This window comes from Acomys russatus, chromosome 17 (genome assembly GCF_903995435.1).
Source record: "Acomys russatus chromosome 17, mAcoRus1.1, whole genome shotgun sequence".
Lineage (NCBI taxonomy): Eukaryota > Metazoa > Chordata > Mammalia > Rodentia > Muridae > Acomys > Acomys russatus.
In genome coordinates this window covers 10,027,351-10,044,440 of record NC_067153.1, presented here as the reverse complement: position 1 = coordinate 10,044,440, position 17,090 = coordinate 10,027,351, and the positions used below count along the sequence as shown (strand labels likewise).

The window sequence follows — 17,090 nt, the reverse complement described above, 5'->3', positions numbered from 1 at the left end:
AGGCAGAGAAAGGGATGAAGACTGATGTGATGGGTTCTTTGGAGCATGAAGAGAGGCTATGCAAGGGTTCCATAGCAAGGACCAAGAAAGCAAACTTCATTTTCTGAGACAAATTATTCTTTTCGAAAAGAAATAGACTTGCCCAATTGTGGGAGAGAAGATTCCACAGGTTGTAGGAAGTGCTTGGGTAAAGGCAATGAAAGGGGAGCGGGTAAAATGAGATGGACCAAGGAGTCTAAGATTCAGGGACCATGACAGAAAGCTAGGCAGGAAGAAAGGTTATGAAGTGGGCCATTGACAGCCAGCTGCTTTCCAGGCACCATTTGGAATATATGAGTCCGTCAGCTTCCTCTGGTACCAATGGCAGGCTCCATTCCCAAGAACATCTTGTCTCCCATGTTGGAGAGGCCTCTTTGAGGCACATGACTACAAACATATTACCGATCTTTGACACAAATAGCATGGTTGATGATCAGGAATCCCATGCTCCCATACAAATAGCTTGTAATACCCTTTTGACGTGAATAGTAGTTGCTTCCCTTACCCAAGAAGAACAAGAAATTTGTAATATGAAGAAGCTCCTGTTTTATAACCACAACAAGGCCAGGTGAAAGCCAAAGGGCAAAACGATTATGTGGTACCTAAAGATGCGGCAAGAAGACAGGCTGCTAACTACTTCCTTAATGAGGCATGTGAACATACTCTCCCAAGGGCCATTCTTCCAGGCAGTGCCTTTCAGACTCACTACTAACCCTGCGTTCTCCCTTCCCTCCTCCTTCCGCCCCCCCACCCCCACCCCACCCCCCGAGACAGGGTTTCTCTGTGTAGCCTTGGCTGTCCTGGACTCATTTTGTAGACCAGACTGGACTCAAACTCACAATGATCTGCCTGCCTCTGCCTCCCAAGTGCTAAGGTTAAAGGTGTGCACCACCACACCCAGCTAGCTCCTCCTTCTTATATCACACTTTCCCTTTGCCCAGTATAGCTTGTGTTGATGCATTCTAAAATACCTCCAGGGCTGGGGAGATGGCTCAGAGGTTAAGAGCACTGGCTGCTCTTCCAGAGGTCCTGAGTTCAATTCCCAGCAACCACATGGTGGCTCACAACCATCTATAATGAGATCTGATGCCCTCTTCTGGTGTGCAGGTGTACGTGCAGGCAGAGCACTGTATACACAATAAATAAATAAATCTTTAAAAAAAAATACCTCCGTACTCATGCATTCCTAACTCCCATGGTGCAAGGACTCCAGGCTCTCACTGACGAACCTCACAGCTTGTCAACTGATGTATCAAAAAGTGTAGCCTTCTTTCCTTTCTGCCGCCACCATGCCACCCAGAGTGAGGAAGACCTGAAAACTCAGGGGCCACGTAAGCCAGGGTCATGGCCACACTGGTAAGCACTGCAAGTACCCTGCAGGCCACAGGAATGCTGGAGGCATGCATCACCACAGGATCAACTTCGACAAATATCATCCAGGTTACTATGGGAAAGTTGGTATGAGGCATTGCCACATAAAGAGAAAACAGAGCTTCTTCCCGACTGTCAACCTGGATAAGCTGTGGACACTGGTCAGTGAGCAAACAAGGGTCAATGCTGCAAAAAACAAGAGTGGAGTTGCTCCTATCATTGATGTGTGCAGTCGGGTTACTACAAAGTTCTGGGGAAGGGCAAAGTCCCTAAGCAGCCAGTCATTGTGAAGGCCAAATTCTTTAGCAGAGAAGCTGAAGAAAAGATTAAGGGTGTTGAAGGTGCCTGTGTCCTGGTGGCTTAAAGCTGCCTGAGGAGGTTAACTAAATGCTAACATTTAAAAAAAAAAAAAGTGTGACTTCCTCTATTCCTCCTTCTCTATCTCCTGTCTCATAGAAACTGCTAAAGTCCCTACCTTTCTTATCACTCTAATTTCTCTTTCTATAACTCTGAAGCCATCTTCCTTGAATTTCTTTCTGAGTTCATTTTTAAATTATTTTATTGATAAGTCCACTGTTCTGCAAAAGGGACTCCGTCTCCCCAAATGATGACAGAACTTTACCCTTCCCAATTACTCATATACAAGGGAGGTCCTGAACCTATTGAACTGGAGCTGTGCCACAGGGATAGTCATGGTCTAATGCTGGCATGCTGTTCACTCACAGAGAACCTAATGCAAACTGATGTCCATGGGCCAGCTTGCTTGAAAAGTTGTGCAGTATGAGGGGGATGCACTAGCTTATCTCCTGAAAAATATTAGAGGAACTGTACTTACTTCTACACAGCTATCAAGAGATGTCTGCCCATATTCTTATTCTTACTCACTTTTCTTTCCAACACTAGATAATAAGTCTCTTCTTTTCAGTAAAGAGAGATGGAATGCCTATCTCGCACAATGGGAAACATTCCACTGGGAGAAGAAAGATTCCATCTATTCACTAACTTTATTTCAGACTCACTACTAAGCTTGCATTCTCCCTTCCATGCTTCTTATATCACACTTTTCTCTTTGCCTGAATGCCATTCATTAACAAAATATTAATACCATCTTATTTGTCAAGTACCAGGATAAGATGAGGATAGTTATCAGGAACAAGACAGAGAAGTGCCCCGCCTTCATAGAATTTATACTTCAGTAAAGAAACAGAATCAAATAAACAGCCTTACTTCACAGTATGATGATCTCTGGTCAAATGAAAACACTAGAAACAATAGCAAGGGGACAATCTGAGGTGGAGGGACTGTTTAGGAAGAAGATTTAGGAGGTTCTCAAGAGATATAAAAGCTCCAGATCAATGATTCCCACAGGAGAATGGTAAGAATTGAGACAAGAGATTCAGGATTAAAAGGAGTTCAAATTTATTTTTAAAAATTCAACAGAGTATCCTTGGAGAACTTTAGACAAAGAATTGTGGTTATATTTCCATTTATGAAGGACACTAATATAGAGACAGAGGCAGGAGAAACTTTGTAGAGTGAGCAAACAATTTAGGATAAAGATCATGGTTATCAATATACATGCAAAAAGTCAGGGCAATTTTTAGTACTTGTATTGTGGAAAGCATTATTCAATTCCAGAAGGTGAAAATATTCAAGAAGAAGCTCTTAGGGAGGAGGAAGAGGAAGAAGAAGAAGAAGAAGAAGAAGAAGAAGAAGAAGAAGAAGAAGAAGAAGAAGAAGAAGAAGAAGAAGAAGGTGTTATTAACCAGATCCCTGGAGTCCCTTTGGAGAAGAGAATTGGCTGTGGCAAGGATGATTCTTAACCTCTTGTATACTTTACAATCTGCAAATTCTATACTGTGGGAACCCCAGAAGAGAAGGCAGACCTTTGCATTGACCCCAAGGCTATACCAGCAAATGCCAGATCTAACAGGCCCTTTGTATTATAGGCTAAGGTTCCAAACAGCTGTAAATAGTTTATGCCAAGATCCCTACAAGTGTGACAAACACACAACATTCTAAGTGCCTCAGGAGGCCAATTAAAGCTAGGAGATTGCAAATGACAATCTCTGAATACTATGGCCACACCTTTCAGGACTTATGGCCATGATGGTTTTCATACATCTTTCTATCTTTATCCTCATATATTATTTGCTTGTACAGCTTTCTTCTAGGTTTGTACAACCCATTGAACTCCTAATTGAAGAAACTAATAAACATACTTGTCAGAAACTGCATTACTAAAACCAGAAAGATCTTTGTGTTGTGTTAAAAATTATTTGTGTAATCTTTCAAGGGAATTTTTTTCTGAAGTTACAGACTTCCCGGTTATAAAATTGCTCTCTGTTGTTAAGGGAATTCCATTTCTATATGGGCACATCTTAAATCCTGTTTTTATTATTTTAAAAAAATGTAGTATTCTTGAATCTTTGTATCAGATTTATTTTAGTAACATGTTGTAACAAATTACTAGCAATGTGGCATTGGAAAAGCCAAAGTAGTACACAGTGAAGAGTGGCCATATAGTGTTGTTAGGAATACTTGAACAACTGCCAGCTACGTTGATACCTTAGAAACAGTGTCAGTGAGCATTCACATCTAATTGGTAGACTTGGGGTGGGCACTACATAAGGCAGCAGGGGGAAATGAGGCTACTGATGGTGAAACACTGCCTAAGGGAAAGCAAAATACGCACAAACTCTAAGGAAAACTCCATCAAGAGATTTTACTCTGTAAGTAGCCATCCTCATGTTTGGCTATTATTCATAATATAATAAAGCTCCTTAAAATATAGCATCAAAGTCCTTAAAACTAAAGAGTAAAGTCTTCAAATCATATAATCATGTTATTTCAAAAAAGATATGACATCTTGTTGATTCTTATTGCCTACATTTCCATTTACTTGGCATTTATAAGCAAATACTTCTCCTTAAGAGCAGTCTTCCGCCAGGTGTGGTGGTGCATGCCTTTAATCCCAGCACTTGGGAGCCAGAGGCAGGCAGATCGCTGTAAGTTCGAGGCCAGCCTGGTCTACAAAGTGAGTTCAGGATGGCCAAGGCTACACAGAGAAACCCTGTCTCAAAAAAAAAAGAAAGAAAGAAACCTAAAAAAATAAACCTAAAAAAAAATAATAATAAAAATAAAATCTGTAAAAGTGGAACAGAGGGGAGGACATACTATTGGGACTCTAGGTGAGAGAAGCATGGAAGAATGGGGAAATAGAAGGATACAGAGGGTCCTAAAAAGCTACAAGAAAAACATTATGATGGGTGGATCTGGGCCCAGGGGTCCTGCTCAAACTATGGCACCAGCTAAGGACAATATGTGCAGTAAACTTCGAACCCCTACCCAGATCTAGCTAATGAACAGGACATTCTCCACAATTGAGTGGAGAGTGGGGTCTGACTTTCACACGAACTCTGGTGCCCCATATTTGACCATGTCCCCTGGATGGGGAGGCCTGGTGGCACTCAGAGGAAGGATAGCGGGCTACCAAGAAGAGACTTGATACCCTATGAGCATATAAAGGAGAGGAGGTCCTCCTCAGTCACAGTCATAGAGGAGGACAGTAAGGGGAAAATGGGAGGGAGGGAGGAACGGGAGGATACAAAGGATAGGATAACAATTTAGATGTAATATGAATAAATTAATAAAATATATTTAAAAAAAGAAATACCCAAAACAAGTACAAAATGCATATTTAAAAAAGAGCAGTCCTCCATAAAGCACAAAAGTTGCATAAATAAAAAATTGGTATTTCTCAGTTATATATAAAACTCATACTAGTTAAAGATTGTTGTTCGTCTACTTTTTAATATATTCATTACTAAATTAAATTTATGTTTATGTTGAGAATTTGTGGATAAACTCAGATATAATGGGGAAAAACACCTGGATAAATTAGAGAAAATTAACAAAACACCATGAAGAACAAGAGTTTATACCGCTTAAATTTTTTATATAATTGTATTAAAAAGTTCCTTGTTTATACATTGTTTAGACTCCAAAAGCAAATGATAAAGCCTTGGCTATCTTTTGCTCCACACTGAAATAACAAAAGATATCCAACCAGTAATAAATCAGATTCATGTTGTCAATTACTCTTGATCAGAGGGAAGCTTTGAAGGAAACTCTGTTGTTTGCCTTGCCAACCACACTCTGCTCTTCTGTCTTGCAAACAATGCTATGGAACTGCCTGGTTGATAATCCCCCAACTCATCCCCAGGGGAAACTCTTAGCCTTTGGTGATCATAGGAATCCCTCTCCCTCTAGTGACCATACAATCCTGGCAGGAAAGTGATACATAAGGGGAATCTCCTTGGGCAAAGTATCTGCCAACTTCTTCAAGTTTGGAATTTATGTTAAAAAGGAAACCAGAAGCCAAAAGGAACAAATATGGATGGAGTCAGTGCATGCCAAGCCCCAACTTTTAACACTAATGAAGAACAAATACAGTCTGGAGGGAGGAACATTTATAGATGAAACCATTAAATTTTTGTTTTTAAAAAAATTGATTACTCTGATATGTTCTCCTTTGCTGCTTTCATCAATAATCATTTTATTGGTCTCCATTAAGTTAAAATGACCTTTACAGTTTAATATGATAAAACGGTTAGTCCCTCATTTCTTCCACTTACCAATTTCTTTGCTAGCTTTTCTATTATTCAGCATTCCTGTTGATAAATGAATATAATCATAGCGTATGACTCAGGACTATTATGTGTATACATGAAGATCTGAGTAGGAGATGTTCTGCTGTGATCATGGGCTTTTAGTTCCTTTGCTATATAATTTTAATGAAAATTTTGACAGAACAGTGATCTATAATCAATAGCACCAAATCTGGGTAGGGTAAAGCATAGGTATAGAGAACATTTTTCATGGCTAATACATATGCATAATTAATCTACTAATTAAATGAGTTAATTAAACATAAAATGATATGTTCCCCCCAAATAATGTAATGAAACCTAGCAAGAAGAAAAATACTAGGTAAACTTTATTGTCACCATTCTCAATTAATAGAGTTTCATGTTGATTATAAATAGAAACAGGAAAGCAAAGCGAAACTGGGGTTTCCAACACCTGCCCTATAAAAACAGCAATTATCACCTGTGCCAGAGGGAGGATTGTGAGTTTGGGAAATACAAATCAGCACAATGCTGAGCTTCTCTGTGCTTCAAATGGGTCATTATGGGAAAATCAAATTTTTATGGTGGAGAGATCCACATTTGGCACTGATTCCTCCATAGACTTTTGGATACATAACAAGATACTAATTTTAGTATGAACATCGCATTTAAAAACTATAATTGTTCTCTTTAGTGGTTCAGTTCCTAAGACCAGTTTCCATTCCCCAGAATATTTTCTTTTAAATGGCATTAAATGTCTGCCTCGTTTGTATTCAGGATTCATACTTTTGTCAGTACTTTGAAAATAAAATGACATTTATTGACTAGTTTTTTTTTAAACTTTGTCTTAAAGATTTCTTTATAGAACAGTTCTCTTACAATAGAGCCAACAAATCTGGACCCAGGGGGACCTACAGAGACTGATGCACCAACCAATGACCATGCATGGAGAGGACGTCGACCCCCTGCTCATATGTAGTCATCGATAGGCAGCACAGTCTCCATGTGTGCCCATAATATGGGGAGTAGGGCTGCCTCTGACATGGATCCTATTGCCCACTCATTGATCACTTCCCTCATGGTGGGGAGAGCCATGCCAGCCCAAAGAGAAACAGGATGCAGGCAGTCCTGACGATACTTGACAGGCTGGTATCAGACGGTAGGGGAGGAGGGCTCCCACTCTCTGAGGACTAGGGTAAGGGGAGGACGGGAGAAGAGGGAGGGAGAGTGGGACCTGGAGGAGATGAGGGAGGAGGCCACAATCAGGATGTAAAGCGAATAAATTAAAAATAAACATTTTAAACATTTTAATAATGACACTGTGTTCTCTTTAACTATAATAGAAAAAGACACAGTACGTACAATAGGATTGTGAATGTTGATGTATATCTCCAGAGAAAAGTATTGCTAAGAGAATTGTTCTGGGAGATAAGCATAAGCAGTAAAGAAGATGGCTCAGAGATTAAGGGCACTCTGAGTTCAATTCCCAGCAACCACATGGTGGCTCACAACAATCTATAATAATATCTGGTTCCCTCTGCTGACATGAAGGGGTACATGCTGGTGAGTACTGTTTACATAATAAAGAAATATTTTTAAAACTAAATGATAGGTGTATTTTGAAATAGTTGCATTTTTTACGAATAGTAAGTTAAGCTGTTTTTTTTTTTTTTTTTTTTTCTATTCAATAGAATACACAATTTGAAGTAAGACATATTTGTCTTCTCTCTTGAAATAATCTAGGTCTTAGGGGTTCACCAGTAGCTCATGTGTGGCGGACTTCCTAAGAAAAATGATGGCTCTAGGAAAATGTCTTTTAAGATCATGAAGAACGCTCTCTGGAACTGCACTCATGCACCGGAACTGCAGTCGTTTATGCTTACTTCTCTGCTTCCTGGCCGTACAATTAAAAATTTCTGATTATCAGGCTGGGGAAGGGGGATCAGCAGACAACTTTAGGGTTGCTTCTTTCCCTGCACCTTTACAGGGGTCCCTGCAGGGGTCAAACTGTCCTCAGCAGACTTGTGTGGCAGGCATCCTTCTCTCCTGAGCCAACGCAGTGATCCTCCTGTCCATGAAAGTGAGCAACTTGGCTCCGTCACGTGGTTTCTGCCATCGCGCTCCCACGGAATGGTAAAAGGAGTGAGTCCTTCTACCTAGTCACAAACTAGATCTTCTAAAACTATACTTCAAAGCAATGAAGCTCTTCTTTTAGAAATCCGCTGCTATTTAGTATACGGACAGAAAGCTAATACACCTTTTCTCGGAGGATTTGGATAAGTTTGGGGTATGGTGGAAGCTTCTACCCAGTCATTTGGAAAGTGTTATGGTGTTTGTGAGTCTACTTTCCTCATAAATAATAAAACAGAACATGTGGCCTAGGAGCTTTTATAACAATTACATGAGCTAACACTTGTGGAACACTTGCATAGAACACTGTCTATTTATTCTAACCTTTTAAATGTAGTAGTCACCCTCATCCCATCAAAATGCATTTGTGACATCTAAATGTCATATGTCATAACTTTTATGTTTCATGTTATTTTCGCTGAAGAAAAGAATACTGCTGGTGGTTCTGAGGACCCCAGAATCCTTAGCTTAGTATGGTGATCAAAGAAAGTTGGTTAACCACACACTTTATATACACTGGAAAAGTAGGCCCCTCCAATCACCCAGTTATTTCTTAGGATGGTGGGGGCATGGGACAATCTTCAGAATCTAGTCCTCTCCCTGCTCCTAATCTTGTCCCTATTCACTGTCTTACCTCTGTAACCCTCCTGCCCCTGTGCATTTAACCTTCTGTTCATTTCCCAGAGCTCCCACTTACAAAAGACCATTGGGTTATCAACCAACTTTTTAATTAAGCAAAATATTTGGAGACAGGGATTATGCCCAACACAGAAAAGGAAAAACAGAAAGCTAATCATTAGAAGGTTGTTTTGAACTGAGCTGCCTCTTGATCTCTACATATGTCTTATTATTTTTCTTCTACATGTCTTTTCTGCCTGTTCTAGGGTTCTAAATCCCAGATTTATGCCTAACCAACTGAGCGTTCTTATCAATATGTTATGCATAGTGCTTGGTTTCACAATTTTCTCTTTCAAAATTTTATATATATATATATATATACACACACACACACACACATATATACACACACACACACACACACACACACACACATATATATATATATATATATATTATTGTTAAGGAGTTCCACAAGAAGACTAACAAAGCCAACTAAGCAGGCCCCAGCAGAGCTTGCTGAGATTGAAGTACCACCCGAGGACCATGCATGGACTAGACCTAGGCACCCTACAAAGATGTAGCCCATGGGCAGCTCAGGCTTCATGTGGCTCCTGTAGGAAGGGGAGTGGGGGGCGGGGGCTGTCTCTGACATGGACTCTGTTGCCAACTTTATGATCACTTCCTCCTGGCAGGACTGCCTTGCCAGGGCACAGGGGAAGAGAATGTACTCAGTCCTGATGCAACTGATAACGGAAGTGGATGAGAAGCGGGTCTCTGCCTTTCTAAGGAATAGGGGAGGGGGAGAGGGAGAAGGAGGGAAGGTGGGACTGGTCAGTGAGGAGGGATGGGATTAAGACCATGATGTAGTGTGGATTAATTAATTAATTAATTAATTTTAATGTATTGAGACTGGAGGGCTTTTTTCCCCCCTTGCCTTATTATATCTTGCTTCTGTCCTGTTTGGCTGTTGTCTCTTGGAGGTCTGCTCTTTTCTGAAGAGGAAATGGAAGAGGAGTGTATCGGGGAAGAGGAGATGTAGGAAAATAATATATCCATTAAGATGTTTGTCTAAACAGCAGACAGGGCGGTAGGCTAAAGCATTGCATTTAGAGTTCACGGTTTTGGATGCCTTTGAAATGCTGTACAGTTGCTTCCTATTGTTACTTCATGCTGCCCTTGCCACCTCACCTGACCAAAAGTGTACACTGTTGTGGTCCTGGCTCTAAACATGCAGCATCTCAGATCAGCCTTACAAATATTTGGTTTTCTCTGATTTTGTATTACTACTATGCATTTGTTTTTCTACCATTTTATATAATCTAGACCTAAATAATATTTTGACCTAAATAAAATGAACCAAAATATTAACTAAATACAGAACTAATCAGTTCCCTTGATGAAAAGTCACTGGAATAAATGTGATTCTGTGTGTGTGTTCATCTCTCTCTCCATTAATTTCATAGCTTTATTGTAATTTGCCTCATGCCATTCCATATTTATTGACTATATACTTGATCTTACCTGTAATTCACTCAATCTGCTTCACATAGTCACTCATAATAATTTATGTTCTCTCATAACTGCCACAGCTTTGGAAAAAAATCTGATTCTGTTGATTTCATACTTAACAAGAATTCATAAGTCTTTGTCAAATATGCAATATCAGAATCTAGTAGTGCTAGCATTGTTGATTCTCATTTCTTTTTCAGATTCTCAAAGTATTTGGGGGGGTTGTTTGTTATTTTCCAAATATTTGAAGAAATTCATCAAGATTTCATGGCATAAGGACAAAGAACTTGGAATGCAACGTGCTGATCATGTCACATTGTCTAAGTTCCTAAAGAGGTATTGGGAAGTTAAAACTATTTTCTTCTCAAGCTTTTAACCTTCAGTGAAGATAATACAGCCTCAGAATGTTGAAAACATAACAGAGGAGAAGCTTTCAAATTGATTCTAAAGGCTAGTTGGCTTCATTTTATAAAATAGAAAACTACTATGAACTATTCTAACTCAAAATTATTGTGTATAGACTTAAATGTGTACAAATTCTTCTATTTACACCACAGATAACCTTATTCATAATATAATGCTACTAACTAATAATAAGTAATGTGGGTTTGTTTGATTGTTTGTTTAGAGACAGCAACTCACTGTATAATTCTGGCTGGTCACTATGTAGACTTGGCTGGCCTTGAACCCATAGAAGTGAACCTACCGCTGTCTCCTGTGCACTAAGATAAACACATATCCCACAATGCTTCACTTGGTTTCTTTCTTTTTTTTTTTTAACAAATATAAATGAATTCTATGGTGAGTATAGAAGCATTATTATGGAACATGATGTTTGGAATTTTTTTAATTTATTCCTATCTCTCTAAATATACTGCTTTTTAAAAACTTAAATACTATCTGCTCATCTTCATGTTGTACTTAAGCAAATCAATCCCCTTTGTCTTACCATCTCTTCAGATAAACACTTGTTTCTTACCCCCAACCTTTCCTCTCCACACATGACACCATCCCAGTTTATTGTTCACTATATCAGTATAAATTTAGACAGGTTCTTCAAAGGCATGTCATTTGTCATCAACAAGCTTGATTTTTCAGCTTGACTGAATTTCGGCCAGCTAGGAAATCAGCTTCAGGGTGTGTCTATGAGGCACTGAGATAGGAAGATACATCCTGAATGTAGGCGGATTCAAAAAAAGAAAGAAAGTGAGTAAACACCAGTATTCAAAGCTCACTCTTACTGAATTTGGACACAGTTTGATCATGCTTTTCCTGCCCAAGGTGGAGCTCACCTCACTGCTGTACATCCCCCACTGTGGGGGACAGTACTCTGCTGAGCTGGAGCTGACCTCACTGCTGTACATCCCCCACTGTGGGGGAACAGTACTCTCCTGAGCTGGAGCTGAGCTCACTGCTGTACCTCCCCCACTGTGGTGGACAGTGCTCTCCTGAGCTGGAGCTGAGCTCACTGCTGTACATCCCCCACTGTGGTGGACAGTGCTCTCAACCCAGATGCCAAAAGATACCTTTTCCCTTGCTAAGCTTCTTTTGTCACCTTTGTGGTGACAGCAATGGGAAAGGTAACTACTGCTGAAAATGGAGTTGTTGGGAAGCAGCTGACTGGTCCTTAGACCTTTGAACTGGTTTGTGAGAAAAGAGTGTGGAAGAACTTGGCACTACAGTCTGGAAACATCTTTGGACATAAAGAGAGGTTGAGGAAGCGTTGCTATGGGAGTTTGGAGGAGCACAATGACGGATTAATACAGGCTCCGAAGGCTTGTCATGAGATTGCAGAGCAGAGCAAGGATGCCTATTGGGAACTGTGCTAGAGAGTGTTAATGGCACATTCTCCACACCAGACCCTGCCGCATTCCGGCCACGCCCTGCAGCACTTCACTTAGGTTACACTTACAAGTAATGGAATCTGTTTGTTGGACGGAATTCAGGGTAGCACAGCACTCAAGCTACAGCCCGATTCTAGCTCTTCTCCATACTATTAGTGTTAGAGAACAGCAAACGGAGAGGAGAGAGATGGAAACTACAGTTTGGAGAGGAAGGAGTGTGAACAAGTTTAAAGCAGCAGGCAAGGCAGGTTTGGGGAAGGTAGCTGTAATTGTTAAAGAGAATGGCGTCTTTTTTTTTTTTTTTTTTTAACCCATTCTGCACTGGGACACTAGAAAAGGCTCCATGAAAGGCTCCAACTTCTGATAGTGCAAATTCATTTGGAAGAAACCTATGCAGATAGAATGCCATTTGAAGAGTTTTTCTAGTTTTCAAAAAATACAATTGTTTAGAAAAGTTGTTTTTTGTTTGTTTGTTTGTTTGTTTTTGTTTGTTTGTTTTGTTTATCAAATTCAGCCATTTAAGTGCCCAGAAAGCACTACAGCTGGGTTTAAAGGAGCCAGAATACCTTGTGAGCTTGCCAAGCAACTCGGCAGCATGCGCTACACAGAGATCTTCTTTCTTTCAGGCATACAAACCGGAAGAGCACAAGAACGATGGAGACTTGAACCAAGGCTCCAGAACGCTGCTGAGACCAATCAGTGTGAAGAGACCCGATCCCCTCAAGGAAACCGGAAGAGACCGTTGCCTTAATCTAGAAAAGCCTACACTGTACTGAAAATTCCAGTGTGTTGGCGATGGCTGGGCTCTGAGATGTGTTCTGGGGAAACTGCAAGTGTGGAGTGGACCTGGCCCGAGAAAGAGGTTAAGTATACTTCAGACTGCACAACTGCAGAGTCAGTGTTCTGCAAGCCCATAGAAGATGCCAGGCTGCCATCAGAGGTTTCAGAGGACCAACACAGAGCTGTAGGATTGGGTGTTTGTTTGCCTTGCTGAGGTTTTGTTCTTGTGTTTGTCCAGTCTTATGTTGGAATGCTCCCATCCCTTCATTTTGGATTGGGAATATCTATCCTGTTTCATGTGTGGAAGTCATTCAATATTTTATTTTTTAGTGGATCACTGTTAAAAGTTTGCCTGGGTCACAGACAAGACTCTGGGCTTAAATTCTGAATAATTTTGAAACTATTAAGATAATAAAGAATTTTAGGGACAGATAAAATATATTTTTCTTTTTTGTGTTATGAGATAAACATGCCTCTTCAAGGAACAGAAGTAGAATGTTAGTGATATATATTAGGTTTCAGGTTCACAAGGAGTAGAAAAAAATATAAATATACATTTTAAAATAGCCTTAGTTAACCTGAGGCAGAGCAGATATTAATCCCCTAAACTACTTCCCATAGTGGGGCAGGTATGGGAAACCTGCCCCAATCCCATGCCGGCTGCTTAGAATGATTTCTTTCAAGCTACCTCCCATCCATAATCCCAAATACTTGCTAATTATCATCATCTGGGCCAAGTCTCTATCTACTCCGGCCACAAGCTTCTCTACCTAACTCCTCTCTTCCCCTAATATCTCTCTTTCCAAGATTCTCTCTGTCTCCCCTAGCCCTGGAATCTTAGCCACACCTATTCCATTTGCCCTGCCCAGGTGTGATGAGCTTTTATTGGTCAAATAGATTGGGCTCTTAGGCAAGGGTCAGGTGGGGCAGAGAAAGCAAGCAGTAATTAGTGTCAAAATACATCAAACCAACCTCCAACAATTCTCCTTTTCTGTCTAAATAAAAAAGCCATTCTTTTTATATACAGTAAGAACAATTATGAAAAGTTATAAAAAAAATAGGTGTGACTTACATATATAATGGCTAATCAAAAGATAATTGGCAGCCTTAAAGAAATATTATCTATTCTATCTTTGTGACTATAAAGTTTTGAACCTAAATCAATATCTATCAAAGCTCTTATCTATCAATCTAAAAACATACATGTAGACCTAAAAGTATCTTTTTAACTCCTAAACAATGAAGCTTAATTTTAAAAAACTAACTCTCTGCTCTTCAACCCCACCAGAGACTTCAGAAGAAATAAAATAATTACCTGAGTATACAGGAAGTGCAGGTTAGCAGCTTCCAAAACTTAAAAAAAAAAAAAAAAAAAAAAAAAAAAGACAGAGACAATTTGCTGCCTGAACAATCACCCAAAACTCTCTAAAACATTGGAGCATCATCTTCAGCCTTCTGGGCCAGTATATCTGACAGGCATATTTGTGAAGCAGGAGCTATTGAGGATGTGCTTACTCTGTCTTGGCAGAATTTGGCCTTCAACTCTGCCTGCATCCAAGCTTGCCCATTTTAGGCAGAATTCTGTCTGTGGAAGAAATGAGGACATTTTTGCCCAGTGGCTGTTTTGCCACTCTTTGATGCTCAACATCTTCTTTGAGGTAGGCTTGAAGTTGCCAGGAGTTAGCCTATCTCATTGTCAAAGAGTCCTTAAAATAAGAAAGACATTTTAAATGCCATGGTCTGTAGGTCTCTGAGGTTTTTTGAAGAGCATATCTAACTATTTCACTTTATCTACCTGTAGAATACCTATCTGTTAAACCTAGAATATATTTTCCTGTACTTGACATGACCATGAGTTAGTCAACTAACAATTGACCTGTATTATTTAATTACCGTAAACAGTCTATGATAACACTATCAGAGTCTCGTAAGTAAACCATGTATTAATTGAGCACTCATATTAGAGTAGAGACATATATAATGTGCGTGAAGAATAATATTAAATTTTAATTCTATTTCGATGTATCAAAACTAAACTTATTTTGTATCAATATACAAAATTCTATGTCAATGAATTAAAGTTAACCTTATTTATGAGTAACAATTAAGGCCGTAAGTTGAGTAGATTCAATATTCCCCTTTCTTTCTTTTCATCACCTATCTCCATACCTAAGAAGGAAAGATAAAGGAAAAGAGAGAAATCTCTGAGTCTAACATCATTTTCTCTCTGAATAAGACCAATAATAACTTATAACCAACTCCCAGTGACAACATCTATAGCCCAAGAGAGCAACCAAAAACCTACCCAATGCCCCTCAAGGGAAATAGAGCATCTTTCTCTTAAGGTTTCTTCCAGTTGATTTGGGATGAATAATACCTATGTAGGGGCCCAAATAAAATTGGGGGAAATGGTGAAACAAGTTAAGAATAGCATTTGTGGTCCAGTTTCTAAATGTTGAGAAATTCCAAACTTAATATAAGTCCTGTGTGAGACAGTTTGAAATGCTGGACCAGTTGGGTTCAGGAGCCTTCTTTGAAACTGTCCTCTTCTGATGAGGAACAGCAACTGAAGCACTTGAAAAACTTGAAGGATGCAGGATGTCAGCATCTCAGCATGCTGGAGGAATGAATCCTGTCAGGTCTGATTCAGCGTCACTGTCTGGTTCTTTTGTTCTGAAAGCATTATTTCTCACAAGCATTATACAGTCCTAAAACTATGAATGTATTAGGTGTTCAGGATGCACAGAACAATTAAAACTACTTTTCTCTTCTTTATATGAGCAGAAGAAAGACATCTGTAAATCTTTATTCACGCCATTTTGGCATGAGGATTCTGTAACCAACAAGAAGCCTTGTCTATGCATAGACATTCATGTCTCAGCCAGTCTCAGAGCTATTCCCATGTAGTGGGATTAGCAGTATAAGTTAGCTGCTTGTTCTGCAATTTGCCTTCATGTAAATATAGACTGGCTTAAGTTAGCAATCTCTCTTTTATCTGGGTCTGTTTCATTTTGACCTCTTTCAAGGAGGAAGTATAACATCGCCATTACCAGTGAGCATACAGTCATTATCACATTGAAGTCAAATCAAGATTGTATAGGTCTCTAAATGCCCTTCTCTAGGCCTTATGGTGCTGCTACCTGTTTTCTGAGAGAAAGCTTCCCATTTTAGAGATAGGCCATTTGCCCTGAGCAACAGAAAAGGCATTAGCTTTAAATAAACTTTATATAAACTCTCATTTTATTTTAGAGTTTATGCATACCCTAGGTATCTTGTGCCTGGGCTTTTACATTTGTTGCAGGGTGGTTTTGTCTCATCCCTTCTCTCCATAGGGGATGGATGATTTCACCTTTTAGTTCTAAATGTCCTTCATTAGGCTCCATGCCTCCTGATGTATAAGCTAGGCCACTATCTGTTTCCTGAGAAAATTAATCCCTGAGAAAATGTTTTAGAGACAGGGCAGTTACCCTGAGCAAAAAAAAAAAAAAAAAAAAAAAGGCTTTTCGATGTGGGAGGCATGCAGCTTGCATGTCTATCTCCCTGCCCAACCTTGGTCCTTACATTGACCAATGGAGCATATTTCTTAGGCCAATTTACCCTTTGGCACCATTTTTCCCATGGAAGCTCCACTTTCAAGGAGATTGGCTGGCCTTTTCAGAGCAATGCCGTCATTTTCCTTATATAAACCTAAGATTGATATGTATCCATCCTTTAGATCAGTTAGGACATATAGTCCATTATTAAGAAAAAGGAACTTACATAATAATTTTAAGGAAAATTTTGTCAGTTTAAGTCCTAGGCTGTCTCTGCAAGTAACTTATCTTATCAGCAGGGGGCCACCCTTGTGGAGACCAGGCTGGTCTGCATCTCAAGAGTTCTGCCTGTCTTTACCTCCATTGTGTTGAGACAAAGGGCATGTGCCACCACAGCCATGCTCAAATATTTCATCTCAATTCCAGCCAAAATCTTCAAAAATCTTAAGTAAAAATTAAGCAAGGAAACAAGAAAAGTCTAAGCCTTGGATCAGTTGTGCCAGTTTAGGTTTCAGTTAGTGAAGCCCTGTCTACCATTCCTTGGAATTTAGTTATTGCTATCTCTCTTTGGTGGACGTTTTTCAGAAAGAGCTGACAAACACCTTGCAGGTAAGGAGCTCTGAATTCCAGCT

At 39.7% G+C, this 17,090-nt stretch overlaps 1 pseudogene; it reads left to right on the top strand.

Annotated features, from left to right (window-relative positions):
- The first annotated feature begins 1,328 nt into the window (after window positions 1-1,328).
- On the top strand, window positions 1,329-1,877 carry LOC127201163 (60S ribosomal protein L27a-like; annotated as a pseudogene).
- Window positions 1,878-17,090: the final 15,213 nt, after the last annotated feature.